At 43.4% G+C, this 22,228-nt stretch overlaps 1 pseudogene; it reads left to right on the forward strand.

Moving 5' to 3' along the window:
• The first annotated feature begins 1,275 nt into the window (after positions 1-1,275).
• LOC118884402 overlaps positions 1,276-22,228 on the forward strand; it is a 38,429-nt pseudogene continuing 17,476 nt past the window's right edge.

The following is a 22,228-nucleotide window of genomic DNA, read 5'->3' on the forward strand; positions in this document are numbered from 1 at the left end:
TTTTGCAGTGAAGAAGATGAATTCCAGAAAGATAAAGGAGAAAAATGTAAAGATTTAGGAGTGAGTAAGGATCTTCAAAGACAGAGGGCTAGGTATCTGGAGGTGGGACCAGCCCAGTTTGCCTTTCCCCTAAGGGCAGAACTAAGGCCAGTAGCAGCAGCAAAATGCAGGATGTATGTGGTCTTCAGAGACCCTTCATTTGTCCACTGGCTGATGCTGGCGAGACACTAACCTCTCTGAGCGTCAGTTTCCTCAACAGTACAAGGTGTGATTAGAAATAATCTGTCATCTGTGGCCGAAAGCAGATGCTCAACAAATAGAAGGTATTGATAGGGCTCAGAAGTAGGTTTCTTAGCTCAACTTAAGAAACTTCTTTCAGAGAGAGTAGTCTGTGAATAGAATGTACTGCCTTGCAGGGAAGTGAGATTCTTGCTAGGAAGAAACTGAGTTATAAGGTGGGAAATTGGACAATTAGGAAATTTCTCGCCTCTCCCAATTCCAAGATTCTATGATGTGTTCAGGGATAAATTCAAATGTTCTGTACTCTTCGCTGTTCTTCAAATGTGCTCTCTGCTGCCACGAAGCATATTCTCTGTGTCCAGAATGCTCCTCTTGGCCTACCCATTCCTCAGTTCCAATGAAACCTCCCTTTCTCAGGGAAGCATTCCCTGACCTGTCTCCTTCCCCCTAAGTTGACTGAATTGCTAACTACACTTTAGTGATTCACACAAGAGCCAAGCCAAGAGTGCAAATTTTCTGACTCCCTGGTTAAGCCTCTCTTCACCAGGTCTGGTTAGCTGTTGCAAGACCAAAGTCCAGCAGCAACTCCTACAACCCAGCCAAGCACAATGTAAAACCGTGAGCTACTCTACCTGCTTCAGAGAAGGAGGCTCCGTGACCACAGAGCTCCAAGTTCACTACCGTGTATTAGGTTCTTAACACATGCCAAGCACAGTGCCATCTGCAGGGGCTTCAAAGATGTCACAATAAAAGTCACAGTCAAGGAACCCAGTCTAGAGGGTAAGACCGATAATCTGGATAGAAGTTGGGGAAACTCATAGCCTGCTGTGGGTACTCAAGAAGGGAGCTCTTGATCCAAACTGGGCTCCAGGGAAGGCTTCTTTGAAGAGCTGACACCCAAACACTCTAATGCTTCCCATCCCTTATGATCAGGAGTGTTCTTGCTATATCTTGCTGGGTTGGTGGGTATATTCCTGGGGCAAAGCTCCAGTTGCTGGATTTCCATTGCACCGCGATTTATCTTTCAGAGCTTCTGCAGAAGTGCAAGATGCCTTCATGACTTACACAGTGTATGACTTACACAGTGTATGATGACGTCATCACCATTAAGCTCATCCAAGAGGCCTGCAAGGTTCTTGGTAAGTCTGAATAGGGCTTTTTTTGGCTTCCTGGGGCTGCTGTAGCAAAGTATGATCAATTCTCATTATTTGCGGTAGTTCTGGTCTATAAAGTTTGCAAACACTGAATTAGCAAATTACTGAGCCATTGTTCCTATAGGAAAGATAGGGTTAGGTTCCTGAGAGCCTCTGGCCACAACCATTTTCATTTGCATAACTCATAAATACATAATCTTATTTTGTGTGTGTGTCGGTTTAAAGACACCTTTTTCCATATGTATTGTTGATTCATTAACATTGAACTCACGGCCAACAGCACTGCAACCCGTGCCTGAATGAAGCTTATCTAAGGCATGTATTTTCTCTGTAAGGCACATCACAGCCTTCCTGTGCTTAGGACACTGGACAGCACTTCAGCACCATGCTTTGGAGCATTTTAAACAGCAGAACCAACAAAAAGAACAAAAATGCAAAAACGTAGTTCTACATAGTTTGCCGAGAGGACACTTGTTTATAGTCTGAGAACCGAGTCCAGAACGCAGAGCATTGCCTCCTGTGACCTTAGCCAGAAACATGCATGTTGGGTGGCTCACTTTTTTCCCTGCTCTGTACACATCCACGAATGACCACGAAAGCTCTGATGAGTATTGAGTTGGGGGTTTCAAGTACACTTTGGGGAGTAGGTAAATTTGCAGATACGGATCTACAAATAATGAGGATCAACTGTACTACTAACCGGGTGGCTTAAACAACAGAAATTTATTCTATCACAGCTCAGGGCCCAGAAGTGTGAAATCAAGTTGCCAGCAGGGCCACGCTCCCTCTGAAGGTTCTAGGGAAGAATCCTTCCTCTTCCAGGTCCTGGTGATCCCAACTGTTCCTTGTGACAGCATACTTCCAGTCTCTGCTTCCGTCTTCATATGGCCACCTTTCCCCTGTGTGTCTATGTCTCTATGTCCAAATTTCCCTCTTCCCATAAGAACTGCAGTCATATTGGATTTCAGGCCCACCCAAACCTGGTAACTCATCCCTTCCATTTGAGTAACCTTATGCGTCTTATGGACAAAAATTGTGAGCAACACTGAATTTCATCATCTGCAACACCACTGTCATATTTGGCTTCGATGTTGTCTCTGACAGATGTTGTTATATCTTTGAAATAGATCGTCACAATGACTTCTGGCTGTCAGGAGGAACAGCACTGAGAATCCCATTGTGTTTCTCTGGAAATGGACATGGTGTGCTTTGTGGGGTGCTGAGGGCCATTCTCCCTCATCTGCTCTGCCATGGGACATCTTCCCATCTGCCCAGACATTAAAATGCCATTGACAGGGTCATAATTGGGGGGACAATGTGTGGATGGTCCCGTTTACAATGCACATGTACTCCCAGAATGGATATATCAGCAAGGGATGGTTTATTGTATTAACTTGCTCACTCCCCAGGCACTGAGGGGCAGAGCTACAGGACAAAGAGAGAAGTTAGCTCTATCGCTTTCTAGTTTAAGGACCGAGGACAATTAACTTATTCCAGTCATAGTTTTCTCACTGTTCAAATGAGAATAATTATAAGATCTACCCTTCAGAGTTGTTTTGAGGATTAAATGAGATAATGTATGTGGAATATACCAAATGTGGTACCTGGTGTATAATAAGTTCTCAAAAAAAATTTCCTCCCTTCCTTCCCTCTGTATTAATTTCCTAGGGCTGCCGTAACAAAGTACCACAAATTGGGTGACTTCAAACAACAGAAGTTTATTCTCCCATAGTTGTGGAGACCAGAAGTCCAAAATCAAGGTGTCAGCAGGGTTAATTCCTTCTGGAGGCTCTGAGGGAGAACCAGTCCCATGCCTCTCTCCTAGCTTCTGTTGGTTGCTAGCAGTTCTTGGCTTGTAGCTGCATCACTCCAATCTCTGCCTCAATCTTCACGTGGCCTTCTTCCCTGTGTGTCTTCACACAGCCTTCTTATAAGGATATGTCACTGGATTTGGGGCCCACCCTCACGCAGTATGGCCTCATCTTCATTTAACCAGTTCTATCTGCAAAGACCCCACTTCCAAAGAAGGTGACATTCGGAGGTTCCAGGTGGACAGAGATTTTGGGGGGACACTATTCAACCCGGTCCACCCTGCTTTCCTTTATCCTCCCTTCTCACCAGCACTGAGCACACAGTGAACTGGGCCCTGGTCAGGAAGGAGGGGCAGGTGGCGTCCCCTGCCGCAGGTTCTAGGGGCTGCATGCAGGAAGCAGAGGAAGGCTCCCGGCACTTCCAGCCTCTTTGATAACATCCCTCTGTCAGCCCCAGTTAAATTTCCCCTGCCCATTCCTCAACAGGCAGTGTGGCTTTGGGTCATGCTAAGAGGGCATTTAGGAATTATCGCAGGGGGTCACTGGATCAACATCCTCACCTGGCATCAGAGACCCTGGGGCAGAATTGCTGGACATGTGGGTGAGTCCTGGAAGCTCAGGGCCTTCCAGCTGGTTCCTGTGCAGCCCCAGAGGATCAGGAGGCAGGGGGGGCGGTTTCTAGCTGCTTTCACGGTGCCTCTGAGGGCCCAGACAACTGGCCTGCTGTCCTCGGGGCCTCTTGCTGAGGCGGTTACAGGTTAAAGTCAGCCAGACCAGGCACCGCAGAACCAGCCCAGCAGGTGTGCTGGAGAACACACCTGGGCAGCCAGCCAAGCTTCAGCCCACAGGGACGGGGGCTCCTCCAGAATGTGGTAGTGATGTGTAACGTGCCTGTGTCAGGTGAGGCATTGTGTTTATTTCCTCTTCCTTTGAATCTCAGAAGAATTCTCTGATTAAAAAATAAATATGCCAGCCTTAACCTCATGCACCTGGATCCAATAGAAAAGAGAGCTTTTCCCTGGATTTTCACATGGCGATTTGACCGACATCTGTGTCTTCTCATGTCCCCGGTCATCTCCTGGATGCAGAAGACCTTCTGGGCGTCTGCATCTGGGAGAAGCTGGGAGTGTCTGCAAAGCCTCGAGGCGGGTTGTTGAGGCTTAGGGGGTAGACGTGTGTGATGAGCAGACCCTTCCCAGCCAGGGGAGGTCACCTGCTGTCCCCAGCATTCCGGGCTACCTGCTGCCCCTGGCTCATCAGGCTGTTTGTCTGAGCCAAGCAGGGGCCAGTGGTGCCAACGAGGGCTGGCAGGATGATGGTGATTGGAGCGAGGAGGAATCCGGAGCATCAATGGGTCCAGTCAGAGGTTTGTCAGCTCCTAGTGACTTGTCACCTGCACCTCCTAACAGAACTCGATAAGGTTGTCTCTGAGATTGGAAATGAGGTGCAGGGAGTGAAATGTTCATTCGATCGTTCAGCTCCTTGAATCTGGGATCCAAGAGCAACAACATCTCCGGACACTTTCCAAAGCCAGTGCCCAGCTTCCCTTGGCAGTGACCCTTTGAAAGAGGACACAGGTGGTTGGCAGGCAGGGCTCATGTGGTCTCCCAGCAGTCACAGCTGGGCATCCCCCCGTCGAACCCCTCTCCAAAGGGGCTCACAGGGAGAGCTTCTGGAGAAAAAGTAGGCCAGTGCCACCTGCAAACCCCACTCGTACTCTGTCCTGCCTGTTTGGGGGGCTCCCAGACCCCTTTGTCATCCCCGTAGCTGATGCTGGGGGAGGTTTGTGTGGGGCTTGGGCTGTCCACAGGCAGGTGGCGTGAGATTTCCTGCAGGAGTCTGACCCCAGACCGTGTGCTCTGTATAGCACTGCGCCACCCCTGGGCTGGGAGCCCAGAGCCCCGGCTTCCAGACTCAGCTCCGCTCCTAAGTAGCAGCCTTCCTGGCCCAGGTGCAGCAGCACACCTGCCCCGGCCGGGTGCTACCTCTCCATCTTCTGGTTTAACACACATGCCGAAGAGATTTGGGGGTTTATTTTCTTAAACATTGCTTTTTAGTATTTTTAAACATGCGGTTATGGTGTTACATATGTTTTCTCAAAGCATGCACTCTTTATTCTAACATGCACTACTCCACAGTCCACATGACCTTCAAAGCTGGAAATGTTTACTATTTGCCCTTTACAGGAAAAGTATACTCATCTCATGATCTGGAGAACGGATCTGTAAGAAACAGACATTTTTCAAGATTTTTAAAATCTCTTTTTTATTGAAGAACTATTGTGGACTGAATTGTGCCCCTTCCCAAATTGATACGTTGAAGCCCTAACCCCCAGTGTGATGGTATTTGCAGGTGGGGCCTTTGGGGAGATAATTAGGTTTAGATGAAGTTATGAGGATGGGACTCATGATGGCACTAGTGCCCTTATAGGAAGAGACACTAGAGAGAGCTTGTTCTCTGTGTCTCTGTCTGTCTGTCTCTCCCTCCACACCCCTGCACCACACACACACACAATGTGAGGAAAGAGGGAGAAGACAGAAGGAGAGCTCTCCTAGAATCCGGCCATACTGGCACCTTAATCTTGAACTTCTAGCCTCCAGAACTGTGAAAAAATAAATCTCTGTTATTTAGGCCGCCCTCCAGTCTACAGCATGTAGTTAAGGCAGCCCTGGCAAACCAGTACAGGAATCTAATAAGTTTTTATATGTCCAGAAAGAAATGCTACATATGTCTAATATCACGCCCAGGCTGTTTCTGTAACTATGTATGATTGTGGACACCATGTGGTGTAGCAGTACCTTTAGCAGAGAGATCCCGTCACACACCTGCCCCAGTGCATTCACAGTTCCAAACCAACTAATACGTTCAGAGGCAGCAACAAGTTTATAGACCAATGTGTGGTCTGACTCACATCGCCTTTCTACCAAAGGCCAAAGTCTACCACTGTGATTTCTATCTGTCCACCTTTGAAAATCAGAAGGGTGTTTTCTTCTTGTTTATCTCAACGACATCTGTTGGTCTATCCCTGAAAGGGTATATAAGTACAGTGAATGCATTTTTCAAATCAAAAGTTGAGATTCAAATCTGAGTAAACACATGCTTGAGACTTGGAATCAGGATGGCCCTGGGAAGCGTAGGCTGTGTGGTTTCTCTCCACATCTGTCTATCTATTGATAGAAATAGATACAGATATAGATACAGATATAGATATATAGACTGACTACGTCTCTAGCAAAGGCTTTGGAATCAGATAGACCTGGGTGAGTGCCCTGGCTATACATCTACCTGCCTATCTAACTATCTATCTATCTATCTTTCTATCTTTCTATCTATCTATCATGTCTAACATCTATCTCCCATGAATCAGAGAGAGCAAGTCCCTGCCGAAGGGAAGAATTCTGCAGGAAGGGCATTTCACTGTTTAATAAAAGACACTTGTCAATTGAGACAAACTCTTCCCTTAGACAAAGAAAAAAGCATGCTCCATTACCACTCGCTAGTGCTTTGCCTTCCAAGTGGGCTCCAGAATGCCGTTTCTCTACCTTTAAGCAATTGTTGGGACTTTTCCAGACCACTCTGCCACTGCATAGCTCTGTGCTTTCTAATTAGCATAATTCAGGATGGGACCAGATGGCAGGTTGAGCCTTGCATAAGAATTGTTCTGTATATGAATAAGTGCCTACTTAGTCTGTAAGTGGGTTATTAGTGATCTGAAGTGACAAAATTCAAAACAACACACAATAGCCATTGGACACAGTTGTGCCCGTCTAGACTTTGCTCACTAAGAAACCAGTAGTGAAACACATTTCAACAGTTAACCATCGGCAAATGCCAGCAAGCCTTCTCTGCACCTACCTCTGTAAAAAGAAGAGTAACAACATAAAATTTTACAAAGTCCTAAAATCAGGCCTATCATATTTGATCTTTACTGTGACCCTCTGAGGTAGGATAAGCAACCCAAACCCTGCAACCAACCAGAAATGGAGCTGGAACTCAGGTGTCCTGACTCCAAGGCCATCGCTGCAGCCTGCGGGCGGGAGGAGCGTTTGGCTGGGTGGGCATGCGATCTCTGGGGAGGGCTTTGGAATCAGCGAGCCCTGGGTGAGTCCCCTGGCTGTACCGTCTCCTAATAGGGTAACCTGGGGCAAATTCCCCATCGGTAAACGTCGCTGGTACCTACAGCACCTACCTTGGATGGTTATCCTCAAGATGAAGTCCAGTAATGTAAGCAAAGTGTCTACCACAGAGTGGGTACTCGGCAAAGCAGGCCCCTCTCTCTCAGTGGACCAGCAAAGCAGGTCCACTGAGACCACCCAGTGGACCCCTAGTTGGGCCAACGTCTCTGTTTCAAAGCTCACCAGGAAGCTGGCAGCTTATACCAGGCATGAGTGAGACTGCGCCCTGGCTGCAAAGGGTCTCCCACCTGAGCTGCCTGCATCCATTTCCCAGCTCCCTTTTCTCTATTGCCTCATCAACTTATTGCTGCACCTGGAACCCAGCCCTCCCAATTTAGAGTCTGTTTCCTTCTTGCAACCTATGGTACCAACATGGGCAGCTGTTCCTCTCCTTTTCTTCTTCTTCTTTTTTTTTTTTGGCCACGCTGTGTGGCATGCAGGATCTTAGTTCCCCGACCAGGGATCGAACCCATGCCCCCCGCAGTGGAAGCGTGGAGTCTTAACCACTGGACCACCAGGGAAGTCCCCTTCTCCGTTTCTTAAAGGCCTCTATCTCCTCACAGAAGATTTCCCCACTGGTTATCTCGTGCGTGTCTGAAGCCATATATTATTTGAGAAGGACAGTACTCTAGATGAATAGTTCTTTCCCGATACCTAAAACTTATTCTTTTGGAAACCAAAGCTTTGGGGGAAAAATACCCATTTTCAATAGAAAACTCTCAGAAATGTGTAGCAATCACTTCCCTGTCTTGTGGAAGAGCACATGCTTTTCTGGGTGCCTCAGGTGGGTCACCATGAGGATGGTCACAATGAGGGTCTTGTTGCCTGTTTCTGGGTGACGGGAAGCAGGCAAGGGTCGTGGGCAGTCCAGCCCCGAGCAGCCCTTTGCCCAGAAGGCCCAGCGTGGGCGGCGGTGGCTCTGGGGCCCCCACTGAGCCTTAGCAGGTGTCCCCTCCCGCTGTCCTGTACAGCCTACCTCTGTTCTTTCCAGTCCCTTGAGGTGTCGCCCAGCAATTAGTAAACATTTCTTGGTGACGCCAAAGAGCCAAGCTTGCTAAGTCAGAAAGTTTGAGTTTATACATCATTCCAATTGAAAAACTCCCCAGAAGGCTCTACAGCTCTCCTGGGAAGCCAAGCACAGACACTTTGTGACACTTATTTCCCTGCCATCGAAGAAGTCTTCTATTTAAAAAAAAAAAACCACCAACTTTTTAATAGAATTTTCACACATACACTAAATTCGAGAGAATTATACACTGAAGCCCACATACCCTTCACCCAGCTTCAATCATTATTCCTATTTCACCAATCTTGTTTCATCTCTCTGGTTCCTCTACCCTTTTTTCTGGTTTTGTTCTTGCTGGAAAGTCTTAAAGTGAATCTCAGGTTTCCCATAATTGTACCTGTAAATATTTCAGTATGAGTCTCTAACAACATAAAGACATTTTAAAGCATAATCATAATACCCTGATTATACTCAGCAAAATTCAAAATTCAGAATATTACAGAGGCCCAGGACCTAGCCGTATCTCAGCTGGCCGTGGATAGCTGTGGTCTTCTTATATTAGATTTCCTAAGGTCTTTTCAGGACAATCGGAAAAACCTTTTTACTTTGACATAATTTCAAACTCACAGAAGGTTTGTAAGAATAGTACAAAGGATTGCCATAGACTCTTCATCTATATTCCCCAAATGTTAACATTTTACCATGTTGGCTCTATCCTTCTCTCTGTATCTATATCTATATCTATATATTTTTCCTGAATCGTTGGTATGTTAAGAAAATGATGTCTCTTTATCCCTAAAAGTTCTCTTAAGTAACTACAGTACAACTATCAAACTCAGGAAGTGAGTGCTATTATCTCATCTACAGATTTCATTGAGATTTTTCCAGCTTTCCCAGTAATGACCTGTAGGACAAAAGAAAACCCTGGATCATGTCAGTTGTCACATTTCTTTGGCTTTCTGCAGTCTGGAACAGTCCCCAAGTCTTTCTTTGGGTCTTATAACGTTGACATCTTTGGAAAGTTCTGGTCAGCTATTTTGTAGCATGCCCCTCAACTCAGGATTATCTGATATCTTCTCATGATTCAATTCAGGCTATGCTTTCTTGGTGGAAAGACCACAGAGTGATGTTTTTTCCTTCCCAGTTCATCATATCAGGAGGCATCTTATGTCGATTTGTCCCATTATTGGTGTTAACTTTGATCGCTTAGTTAATATGGAATCTGCCAGGTTTCTCCACTGTAAAGTTATTATTTTTTCCCTTCGAAATTAGTATCTTGTGAGAAGATACTTTCAGACTATGTATATTATCTTGTTGTTTCTCAAACTTCTCCTTCCCTAATTTTAGTATTCATTGGTGATTCTTATCTGAATTAATAATTATGAGTGGCCAAATGGTGATTTTCTAAGTATATCATTTCTTTTACATTTATTAGTTGAATTTCTACAATAAGGAAGAATTTTCCCTATCTATCTATCTATCTATCTATCCATCTATCTATCCATCCATCCCAGTGTGAACTCTTGACTCATTTTTTAGTAGGTTGTAATCCTTTAATTATTTTGATGCTCAAATTCTCCAAGATTTAGCCAGTTAGAGCCCATCCAAGCTGGTCCTTGTGTCCTTGACATGTCCCCATCATTCTTATTTTTTTTTTTAGCATCTTTATTGGAGTATAATTGCTTTACAATGTTGTGTTAGCTTCTGCTGTATAACAAAGTGAATCAGCTATATGTATACATATATCCCCATATCCCTTCCCTCTTGTGTCTCCCTCCCACCCTCCCTCCCCCATCATTCTTTGATCACTTCTTTACTTTCTGGTGTGACAAGATGTTATAAACTCATCATTTTCCTGCCCCAGCCCTGAAATCTGCCATTTCTCCAAGGAACCCTGAACACACACACACACACACACACACACACACACACACACCATCCATCTATCTGTCATCTTCCTCCCTCTCTTTCTTCCTTTCTATCCATCTATCTGAAACTGTGATGGGTTTTGTGGTCTTCTTAGGGTAGATTTCCTAATCTACACCACAGGCTTCATTCTAGTCTTCTTCTTTCTCGCATAATGAGAAAGCTGGTTCCCATCATTTACCACGTATTTACTTACAGGTTTCATCCTTGAGTGTTTAAAAAGTCGTTTCAGAATTGCTGACTCATACTGCTGTGAGAAGAAAGCCTACTCGCTACAGTCAAATACTTGTTTAAATTTTGTTTTGTCTTTAGCCTAAGGAGAAAGTCTAAATACTATGTTCAAATTTTACTGGGTTATTTTTTTCTTGGGCAATTAGGTTATTCAGAACTGTTCTGTTGAAATACTGTTTTGTTAATTATGTTTCTGTTTGTATTCCATCTTAGAGTTTTCCCTACCCTTATTGATCTTATTTTCTTTAATTTAAGCGTATGAGTCATTAACATGATTCTGCAAACCAGAACTCTGCAAAAAATTACACTCAGAGAAGTTCCCCACCACCTGCATACACACACACTCCACAACCATTCTAACATTTCTACCCATTCCCAGTGCCCTGTAGATAACCAGTCTCAATAGTCTATTGTGTTTACTTTTGTACAAATAAGTAGATAGATGAATATTTCCTTATGTCCCCTTATTTGCTACACAAACGATAGAATACTAAGCATGCTATAGACTCTCCTTTGCATTATCAAAAAATATGCTGAGGCATCTACGACTTGTGTTTCGTTCTCTCTTGCATTTTCTTGGCATTTCCTATATATTTCTGACCCCCTGTGACTTAGAAAACTCGTGGAATCCTAAGTTCACTGAGGGGAAACTGTATAACTACACTATTCAGGTGTTGGTTTTGAAAAGTGACCTTTGTCCTCTGCTGGACAAGCATTCTCAACTACAAATCCTACAGGAAGCCCCAAACCCAGCACGGATGGAAAAGACCACACCCAAACCCAAGATGCTTGTTCAAGGAAGAGTAGGCCACTCAGCTAGATGTCCTTCCTATGAACAGAGCTGGGTGCCCAGAGACAAAATAACCAGTGTCTGGAACAAGAAACTTCATGGATTTTTGTACGTTTATAGACCTAAAAGTCAAGCAGACAGTCTTTCTACACAAGACTGCCACTGCCACTTTAATACAACTTTGCTGGTCTTGCAGACAGCCCAATCCACCTGAGAGAGGTCCCTGGGACGGGGAGGCCTCTGGGATTGTGCTTTCCCAGCAGGTTACAGGATGCACCTGCTCAGAGCTCCAGCCTAGGGGATGCGCAGCACAGCTGGTTTTTTTTTTTTTCCCTCAGCTTGAACAAGCTAGATTTAGCAGGAAAGGAGGGGTGGAAGGAGGAAAGAGGAAGGAACAATTCCACACATGTCCATGTACTTTTCAGGAGTTCTCCTCCCAGGGGCTCATCAGCACTGGAAAAGACAGGAGTGGAATTTATTATTCCAGTTCCCTTGGGGGTTAGCAGGTGGCTCTTGATTGCTGTTATAGACAAACCTGCCTGCATCCAGCTAGGGATGGACCCACAAGCAGAGAACCCGGAAGAGGCAATTAACACAAGCCATATACCACATCCACCCTACCGTCCCAAGCTTTGTGTGGATTCTGAAGACCTGGCTAATACATTTTTGGGACATATAAATAATTCATCTCTGATGAGACCTGACCAACTCAGTGGGGACTCTCTGCTCAGATTGCAGAACAATGATCTGTCCGATAGTCTGGCTATGGACAATGAGATGTAGGGAAGCTGCGGCTCAGACCATCTTAGGAAGAAAGTAGAGGCTGGAAAGTGCCCAGACCTCCTTGGATCCTTTGCCAGTCCCATAGGAATTGGTCCTGGATAGTGTAGGAATTGGAGACCTGAAAGCCACTTGTGAATTCTAGACCCAGCCAGAGCCTCATAGAACCTGCAAGGGTCCAGCCATGGATTCTGGTGATTGTGAATCTGGCAGGTCTCCCATCAGCCTGGGTATTCCAGACTTTCTCCCAGCCCTCAGGACCTATCGTGATTCACCATACCAGCTTTCGTGATTCACCACACCACCTATCGTGATTCACCACACCAACGTAAATAAGAGAGTGTTCTCTCGCAGAGGATGGATGTACTGTCTCCTGTATCAATAATGAAAACCTATAAGCAGCCCCTACCTTGGGGGAGACCCCTTTTCTCTCTAACTGCTGCTCCAGAGGCTGTGAGATATGGCACAAAAAGCACCACATTTAGAGTTAGAGCCTCTGCCACGCTGGGTAATTTAGGTCAATTCACATAGGTGACTCTCAGCCTCCATGGTCTCACCTGTGAAAAAGGGGACATGTTAATAAGGTGATCCCTCTTACAAGATTTTGGCAAGCACTGAGTAAAATAACATTGATTAATGACTGTTTCAGGAACTATAAAAAACATTCTTTAAAAACACTCCATGCCCCTCCATAAAGCAAATGATGGCACGCAATCTAGTCCAGCAGAGCAGATGGGGCGATAGCCCCGCTCACACCGAAAACCTACCCCCAGGGATTTATCAAGCACCCACTTTGTGTCCAGCTCAGAAAACATGTAGTGTGAGGTCGCTGCCCTTCAGAATTACCATACAGTTAGGAAGAAAAGAAAAGTGCAGCACTTAGGAAGAGAGAAGTCAGTGTGATGTAAGATAGTCAGAGAAATTTCTGTGGAGGATGTAATGTAAAAACTGCCCTGAAAAGAAGACTAGAGACGTGGTTGGACCTAGAGATTGTCATACAGAGTGAAGTAAGTCAGAAAGAAAAAGACAAATATCATATATTAACGCATATATGTGGAATCTAGAAAAATGGTACAGATGAATCGGTTTGTAAGGCAGAAATAGAGACACAGATGTAGAGAAAAAACATATGGACACCAAGGGGGGAAAGCGGGGGGGTGGTGGTGGTGGGATGAATCGGGAGATTGGGATTGACATGTATACACTGATATGTATAAAATAGATAAGTAATAAAAACCTGCTGTATATAAAAAAAGAGTAAATAGCATATAAAGATCCTAAAAATAAATATTTGCATAATTGGTCTTATCATAAAAAAAATAAGACCAGGATGCTGAGGAGATGAGAAAGAAAGGGGAAACCACTGCAGATATTTGGTATCCTCTTTTGGCTCAATTGATGTAGTATGAATTTGTTGGTATTGTTTTTCAGTTGCAGTATTAATTATTTCTCAGAGGTAGCTTTTTAGTTCACTTAATGGCCATTGTGTTCAAAGATGTCTAAAGATGGCAGGAGAGATTGTCACAGGAATCTGACAGCCTTGAACCCCCTTCTGGATCCTAGAGAAATTTCTGCCATGGGAGCCATGGAAAAGACCAGGGTAGGATTGGGGGGACTCACTAATTTAACGAGCACCTACTAGATGCCAGCCTGCATGGGGCTTCTCATGGTGGCCCCATGCCGTCGATGGTATCATTGGCATTTACTGATGAGGAAAGTGAAGCCTTAGAGAGAATTCAGAAACGTATCACAGAGCTGGGATTGGAACCCTTTGGAAGCGAATGTAGACTGTGAAAATGAGAATGAATACCTGGCCGGTGCTTTTATTTTGGATTCCACAGGTGTCTCCATGGGAGCCATTCTGAAACTCTTTGGGGAATACTTCTTTAAATCCTGCAAGATGTCTGGCGATGACAGGATGTTATGGACACTGGGAGGAAATCTCACGGAGTTTACTGAAAACCTAGATGCCCTCCAGAGTTACCCGGCGCTCTCTTATCAGGTAAGCCTATCTAGGTCTGATCTTGCTGGCCCTGAGAAGAAGCAGGTGACTCTAGCAGCTCTGGGCCATCTCACCGCCTCCCCCAAGAGGGTGCAGTTGCCAGGGGCCTGTGGAATGCTTGGTACGTGGCGTCGGTGGGCTGAGTTCTCTGGTGGAAGGAATGGAAAATGAAAACCTGTTGCCCATTTTTATAAACTGGCCGGCAAGAATCAAAGAAGGGCAAGCTGGAGGGGTCGCCTTTGTGATGGGGGAGGGCCTATTCTGATGGCGGCTGGTGGGGGGTTTGACATTAAATCCAGAAGATTGATCACAATGGGAACAAAGGCTGGGAGCCAGTCAGGTTTCAGTGGATTTGCAAAATCTCTCCTCAGGTTTCCTGGCCTGGAAGGAGCTGATAAATAACTTGTGCAGCCAGATTCATTTATTCATGTATTAGAAGGAAAGACTTGACAGGGCCAAGAGCCGGAATCGGAAACCATCCAACTCTGATTAACCCACGAAGTGACTGCCTGAGGTGCTAAACTAATTTCCCTACTGGGATATGTCCTTCTGGAGTTCAGTCCTTGGTTTTCTTGTTTGTAGAGATCATTGGAAATTTAAATGGCCAGACTCCCTTTTCTTTTTTAAAAAAGAAAATGCTTCATTGAAAAGGCAAAGTGGCATTTGCACATATCATAATAATAGTTTATTATTTTATATAAAAGTTAATATTTGTTTCTAGGGCCCTTCAGAGTTTGCTAAGCTCTTTCTTCACCGTTTCTATATTGAATGCTCATAACTACCCTTGACGGGTAGTCATGAGGAGAAAGTGGGATTGTGAATGTGAAAGTGCCTCATGAACCACAATGTATCCTCATAGTTGTTAAATGGGAAAACAGTTATTTCCTCCAATTTTCAAGTAAGGAATAAGAGGCTTGGAGACTTAATTGACTTCAAGTAGGATGAGTAGTCGGATCTGTCCTGTTGTTATCATGTGAACTACTCAGGAAGAGGGAGTGAAGAGAGCCCTGGCTGTGGGGTCACATGAGCCTATGATGCTGTCTGACCAGCTCTGCAACTTCCTAGCTGTGTGATCTTGGGCAAGTTACTTGCCCTCTCTGGTCTTCAATTTTTTTCACTTATTTGTTTAATAAATATGTATTGAGTGCCTACTATGTGCCAAGTACTTTTTAGGCATTGGACACACAGAGAGACAAAAAGGAATGAATAGGAAAAAAAAATTTACTCCATAGTGATGTGTGGATTATAGGAGATAACATGTAGAAATCTCTAGCATTGTAATCAGTCCAGATAAGGCATTCCATGTTTAATAACTTCCTTCCTTTATGTTTTCTTCCTCTCTTTTCTGTATGGCCAGTTTTAAAATTACAATAATTCATATGGCAACTTCCTTTTAAATTTCTTTGCTAAATCACTACAATTACTATGGAAAGAAACACAATTAAGGCCCTTAAGTAATCTTCCATAGTATTTTAAATATCACATCTTTCATTTGAAAATTGGGCTAATATTTTAAGTCACAGTTCTGGAGAAGATATTAATATTTTTTAATTCATTAAATAAAAATATTATGGAATCTCTTTTATGTTCCAGATATTGTTCTCACGATATTATTGTCATTCTTAGGAATAAGATGAAAGGAACCGAGGTTCTGAAGTCCCAAGTCCATTGTTTTTATGCCTACTCCTGCTACCCTTCCTCTGTTAGTCATTCCTTCATATGCTAAAACCAGTGTTAGAGAAGCAATAGACTAGAACTTCTCTGGGGTCAGTAAGGACATTTTGCACATAATGAGATAAATAAAATACATAAATATACTATATATATATATATATATATACATACATACACACACACACACAAGCTGAAATAAAATACGTGCAATGATATCTGGTTGTTGTATAGTACTTTCTACTGGACAAAAGGTTATAGATTATCTCTTTAGGCAAAAATACAGTAAGATAAACCTGACTTTTTCTTTATGTCTGTCTCTAGTAATTTGGCAGTACCTTAAGGCTTACATTTCTGGTTTTAACTGTGCCTTTAATCTTGTTATTTTTTAGCTACCTTTCATTTGAGGGCCAATTATGAGACAGATATTGGGCTAACTCATGTATAAACATTGAATTATCCTCTTACCCCTAAGATTAGGTACTCTTATTCTTCCCATTATACAGATGAAAAAACTGAGGTCCAGAAAGGTTAAGTAACTGTCCCAAATTGCCCAGGTTGTGGTGGCTGAGCCAGGACCCAACCCCAAGTGTGTCTGTCTCCAAAGACCATGCTCTGGTCGACTTCTCATTATGTTCCCATTGCCCTAGTTCTCCACTTTTATAAAACCCTATTTCAATTTTTAAAAATAAAAGTATAATATTATTTAGAGAGTTGGAGACATTGACCAGAAGGATTATAAAAGCACAAACTTTGAGAAGTATGTCTAGGAAGTGGCCTAGGCTAGGGTGAGAAGTGAGGGTGGAAATGGTAGCAAAAGCTTGTGGATTTTAATTTCAGCCCTTTTGTACTCTGTTATTATTATCTTTTTGCTATGTGGGGTTTGGATATATTTTTTTGAAATAACTTAATTTTCTGTTTCATCATATGCTTTTTATATGTGCTGCCACAAATCTTCTTTAGATTCAGTCAAAATGTAAACACACAAATACATACTTTCTCTTTGTATATGCTTTTGGAAAGATAAATACTTGGCAAAAAACCCTTCATTTTAACTAGCACCCCCTCCCCGCCTCCTCCCTACTCCCCCTCCAGCCCCCACTACCACCACCACTTTGGAAGAGAACAAAAATCTCAGAAGGAACACACTTCCTTAATCTCTTCTGTCACTCAGACCAAAAGCTGTGAGCCGGGGTACTGAGCTGCTTACTAATCAAATGGGAGAGAAAATTGTTTCTCTCAGGGATTCCCCCAGGCAAAGTCTTTATCCTTATGTCCTGACATAATCTACCATGAGATGGTACACACTTGATGTCAACATTTATTCCTGGAGAAAGATGATCTCTTCTGATGTATCCTTGATTTTCCAGACATGCAACTTTGCACCACAGATGGCATTATCCTTCCAGAACAAGAGATGAACTTTTCTCCACTTGCCAATTCTTCTGAGCCCCTGATCTTTCAGAGTAAAGATGCTCATGGTCACTTGGTCACAGGCCAAGAATGGCAGCCATCCACTCCTTGGAGTGTAGGTAGAAGCAGCATGGCATGGCAGAAAGGTTCATTTGGGTGTCAAGATGTTGTTCTATCATGAATTTGGCCTTAACTTCCCTGAGGTTCAGTTTCCTCCTCTTTACAATGGAGCTAATGCTTGCCATATAGAGTTGGTTATGTGCTTAGGTATAATATAAAATTCCTGACTTTTAGGGGCCGAAACCATGGTAGATTTTATTTTTATGTGATTGGAGGGGGTTTGGGGATACAGTTCTGCATGATGTAATGAGTAAGTTTCACAAAGCCTCAGAAGCATAATTTAGAGAAATTGTATCCACTGGGGAAAATGTGCTGTGTCTTTTAATTAGGAGATGAATGCACCATCGTTTTTTGTGGAGAGAGGAGCAGATGGGAAGATGCTTCTCCATTACTACTCTGATAGAAGTGGTCTGTGCCACATTGTACCAGGTAGGCGGGTGGCTTAACCAGACCCAGAGCTCTGAGGTCTCCAGAGTAAGGAAGTCTTTCCCCATAAATTCCCTAGGATGAGTAATAGCTGGCTGTGGGTAGGAGGTTAAAGTTCCATCTCTTGTGCAGTCTGACTCTTTGCTATCTTGACCATAACTCCTAAAGTTGAGCCTTAAAATAAGTTTCCAAGTACCAAAAGAAGGAATGATTTTCATTTTTATTTCAGCATTTTCAATATGTGAGTTTTTACATAGTTGTGATAATTCTGCATGTTATTTTGTATCTTTTTTTTTGTATTCAGCATTATAGAAAAGGGATCCTTTTATGTTTTCACATGGTCTTTAAAACCACCGTCTTCAATGGCTGAATCATATTTCATGTAGTAATTAACTAGTCCCGTATGGTTGAACTTTTAGTTGATACTACTACTCTTTTGCTATTGCAAACAGTGCTGTGATGAATATCTTCATGCATGCTTTCCCCATGTTTTATATTAGAACCCTGGGATAGATCCCTAGAGGAACACTTTTAAAAACATGATCCGTAATGCTTTTACAATTGAATTTTGCTTACATTTTCTCCAGAGTTTGTTTAATGAGTTGACTGCCTTCCTGGAAAAAACAAATGAATAGATGTTAAACTAGAAATACAAACAGATGGAGAGATATACCATGTTCTTGGATTGGAAGACTCAACATTGTGAAAATGACTATACTACCCAAAGCAGTCTACAGATTCAATGCAATCCCTATCAAACTACCAATGACATTTTTCACAGAACTAGAACAAAAAATTTCACAATTTGTATGGAAACACAAAAGACCCCGAATAGCCAAAGCAATCTTGAGAAAGAAAAACAGAGCTGGAGGAATCAGGCTCCCTGACTTCAGACTATACTACAAAGCTACAATAATCAAAACAGTATGGTACTGGCACAAAAACAGAAATATAGATCAATGGAACAGGGTAGATAGCCCAGAGATAAACCCACACACATATGGTCACCTTATCTTTGATAAAGGAGGCAAGGATATACAATGGAGAAAAGACAGCCTCTTCAATAAGTGGTGCTGGGAAAACTGGACAGCTACATGTAAAAGAATGAAATTAGAACACTCCCTAACACCATACACAAAAATAAACTCAAAATGGATTAAAGACCTAAATGGAAGACCAGACACTATAAAACTCTTAGAGGAAAACGTAGGCAGAACACTCTATGACATAAATCACAGCAAGATCCTTTTTGACCCATGTCCTAGAGAAATGGAAATAAAACCAAAAATAAACAAATAGAACCTAATGAAACTTAAAAGCTTTTGCACAGCAAAGGAAACCATAAACAAGACCAAAAGACAACCCTCAGAATGGGAGAAAATATTTGCAAATGAAGCAACTGACAAAGGATTAATCTCCAAAATATACAAGCAGCTCATGCAGCTCAATGTCAAAAAAACAAACAACCCAATCCAAAAATGGGCAGAAGACCTAAATAGACATTTCTCCAAAGAAGATATACAGATTGCCAACAAAAACATGGAAGGATGCTCAACATCACTAATCATTAGAGAAATGCAAATCAAAACTACAATGAGGTATCACCTCACACCGGTCACAATGGCCATCATCAAAAAATCTAAAACAATAAATGCTGGAGAGGGTGTGGAGAAAAGAGAACCCTCTTGCACTGTTGGTGGGAACATAAATTGATACAGCCACTATGGAGAACAGTATGGAGGTTCCTTAAAAAACTAAAAATAGAACTACCATATGACCCAGCAATCCCACTACTGGGATATACCCTGAGAAAACATAATTAAAAAGAGGCATGTACTGCAATGTTCATTGCAGCACTATTTACAATAGCCAGGACATGGAGGCAACCTAAGTGTCCATTGACAGATGAATGGATAAAGAAGATGTGGCACATATATACAATGGAATATTACTCAGCCATAAAAGGAAACGAAATTGAGTTATCTGTAGTGAGGTGGATGGACCTAGAGTCTGTCATACAGAGTGAAGTAAGTCAGAAAGAGAGAAACAAATACTGTATGCTAACACATATATATGGAATCTAAAAAAAAAGATTCTAAAGAACCTAGGGGCAGGACAGGAATAAAGACACAGATGTAGAGAATGGACTTGAGGACACAGGGAGTGGGAAGGGTAAGCTGGGGCGAAGTGAGAGAGTGGCATGGACATATATACACTACCAAATGTAAAATAGATAGCTAGGGGGAAGCAGCCGCATAGCACAGGGAGATCAGCTCGGTGCTTTGTGACCACCTAGAGGGGTGGGATAGGCAGGGTGGGAGGGAGACACAAGAGGGAGGGGATATGGGGATATATGTATACGTATAGCTGGTTCACTTTGTTATACAGTAGAAACTAACACAGCATTGTAAAGCAATTATACTCCAATAAAGATGTTAAAAAAAAAAAGAAATCAGGGTAGCAGGGATATATTTAGTATCCAGTGTGTAAATCTCTGCTTTTAAGTTACTGTTTTTTTAATTTATTAATCTGTCATATGCTGCCTGCCTTGATGCAGGGCCTGGGCTTGGTGAACTCTGGAATATTTATCAAAAGTTGTATAACCTGATTATTTTATGATTTTTGCTGACACAACTGCCTTCTGCCATCCCTCACCAATAGGTATCCTTCTGCTGCAGGTATCATTGAGGCTGTGGCCAAAGACTTCTTTGACATTGACGTGACTGTGGATATCCTTGACGTGAATCAAGAGGAGAGGACAGGGAAGAAGGAGCATGTTGTGTTTCTGATCGTGCAGAAGTCGCACACACAGATGAGCAGGGCAAAGCCAAAGGGATCACAAGACACTCAGGACAGCCAGAGAGACCAAGAGGTACCAGTGTGCTGTGTCTTCAGAAAGCACAGTTCCTCCTGGTGGAGTGACTAGTCTTGGAACAATCTACGCAAAGAACTGGACCTTCTAATTGTGGATTTAGGGCAGGGTTTCTCAGTCTCAGCACTGTTGACATTTTGGACCAGATAATCTTTGTTGTGAGGGACTGTCCCGTGCATGTTTAGCAGCACCCCTAGCCCACTCACTAGATGCTAGCAGCACCCAGCTCTCCCCCTCCATCCCAGGTTGTGGCAATCAAAAATGTCTCCAGACATTGCCAAGTATCCCCAGGGTAAGGGTAGGGGACAAAGTCACTATTGGTTGAGAACCACTGGAATAAGTTCATTTGGATAAAAAATTGGGAGGCTCTCTGGGATGGACCTTAGCCTGAAACATTTTTACCTGTAAAAAAAAAAAAAAAAAAGCAATGTAAAGTCCTTGAGATTTGGATCTGGTGGCTTATTTTGCAATTGTCATGGTGTAAATTGACTTTTCAAGTCCTGAATGCCCACTTGTGCAGCTGGGGCCAGTTTGGGGTCTGGAGTCAACTCATGAGCCTGTGGTTGGTTGCCTCGATTGCAGCTTGCGGTGTGACTGTTATCTGTTGAGGCACCACATCTATTAGGTACGTGACTCTCTGTGTCCACAGAGCTCATACGAATATGCAGAGAAGTCTGTGATTCCTGGAGCACACAATGTTTATATCTTAGAGTATTCAAAGCTCACCTCAGAGTCTTTTCACTACAGAATCTTCAACCACAGGAAGAGAAGTTTCTGTGTGATTTTCCTGCCAGCCTCACCTTGAGATTTTGTAAAAAGTTCTTGCTGCCTTTGGTGGAGAAACAGCATGAGGATTAATTGGATAACAATTTTGGGGCTTATGAAGTCTTGCTAAAGTTGACCTTGTGTGGCCTCACTGTTCCTCTGGCCCCATCACAGAGGAACAGTGTATCCTCGTGCATCTCCTGTCACATGACCAGACCTGTATGCTTCTCTCCCTGCCATTTGCAGGCCCTGGAGGCAGCTTTCTTTAGGATGAAAGAGAAATATTTGAGTGTCTCTGTCCCGTGAAAAAGTCCAGCTGGGAAGTTATGAGAAGCATAGTCATGTTTGGAAAAGGTAAGTGGGCTCTTCTCCCAACCTTGGCTCTCAGAGCAGAATGATTGCTTTGTGCACACAAATGGGCAGAGTCCTCTATAATGAGGATGTCACTGATTTCTTCAGAGCTTGGACTTGGCAGGCATGGTTTTTAACTTTAAAACATCAGACTCTAATTTGTCTTCCTTTGCCCCTTTTATTTGTGTTGGGGGTCACTTGGAGGCGCAGTTTCTCCTAGTAATCAGGGGAAGCCGCTGGAGAGGGGATTGGAATCAACCCCTTTTGGTGACTGTGTTGAAGAGAAGCAGGATGAGTGCTGACATATTATCAAGAGCACTGAGTTTTCCACAGCTACTCAGGCCTTCGGAACTGGGATGTATTTCTGGCCCGGAAGTCTGTAGATAAGAATCATGGTGTCCAAGAGTGCGAAGGACCCTGGATCGAGAACCAGGAGAGTAGATTTCTGGCTCTGTCCCTGGGGAACCTAAGTCCTTCATCTTCCACCTGCAAAAT

Source organism: Balaenoptera musculus, chromosome 18 (assembly GCF_009873245.2).
Source record: "Balaenoptera musculus isolate JJ_BM4_2016_0621 chromosome 18, mBalMus1.pri.v3, whole genome shotgun sequence".
Taxonomy (NCBI): Eukaryota; Metazoa; Chordata; class Mammalia; order Artiodactyla; family Balaenopteridae; genus Balaenoptera; species Balaenoptera musculus.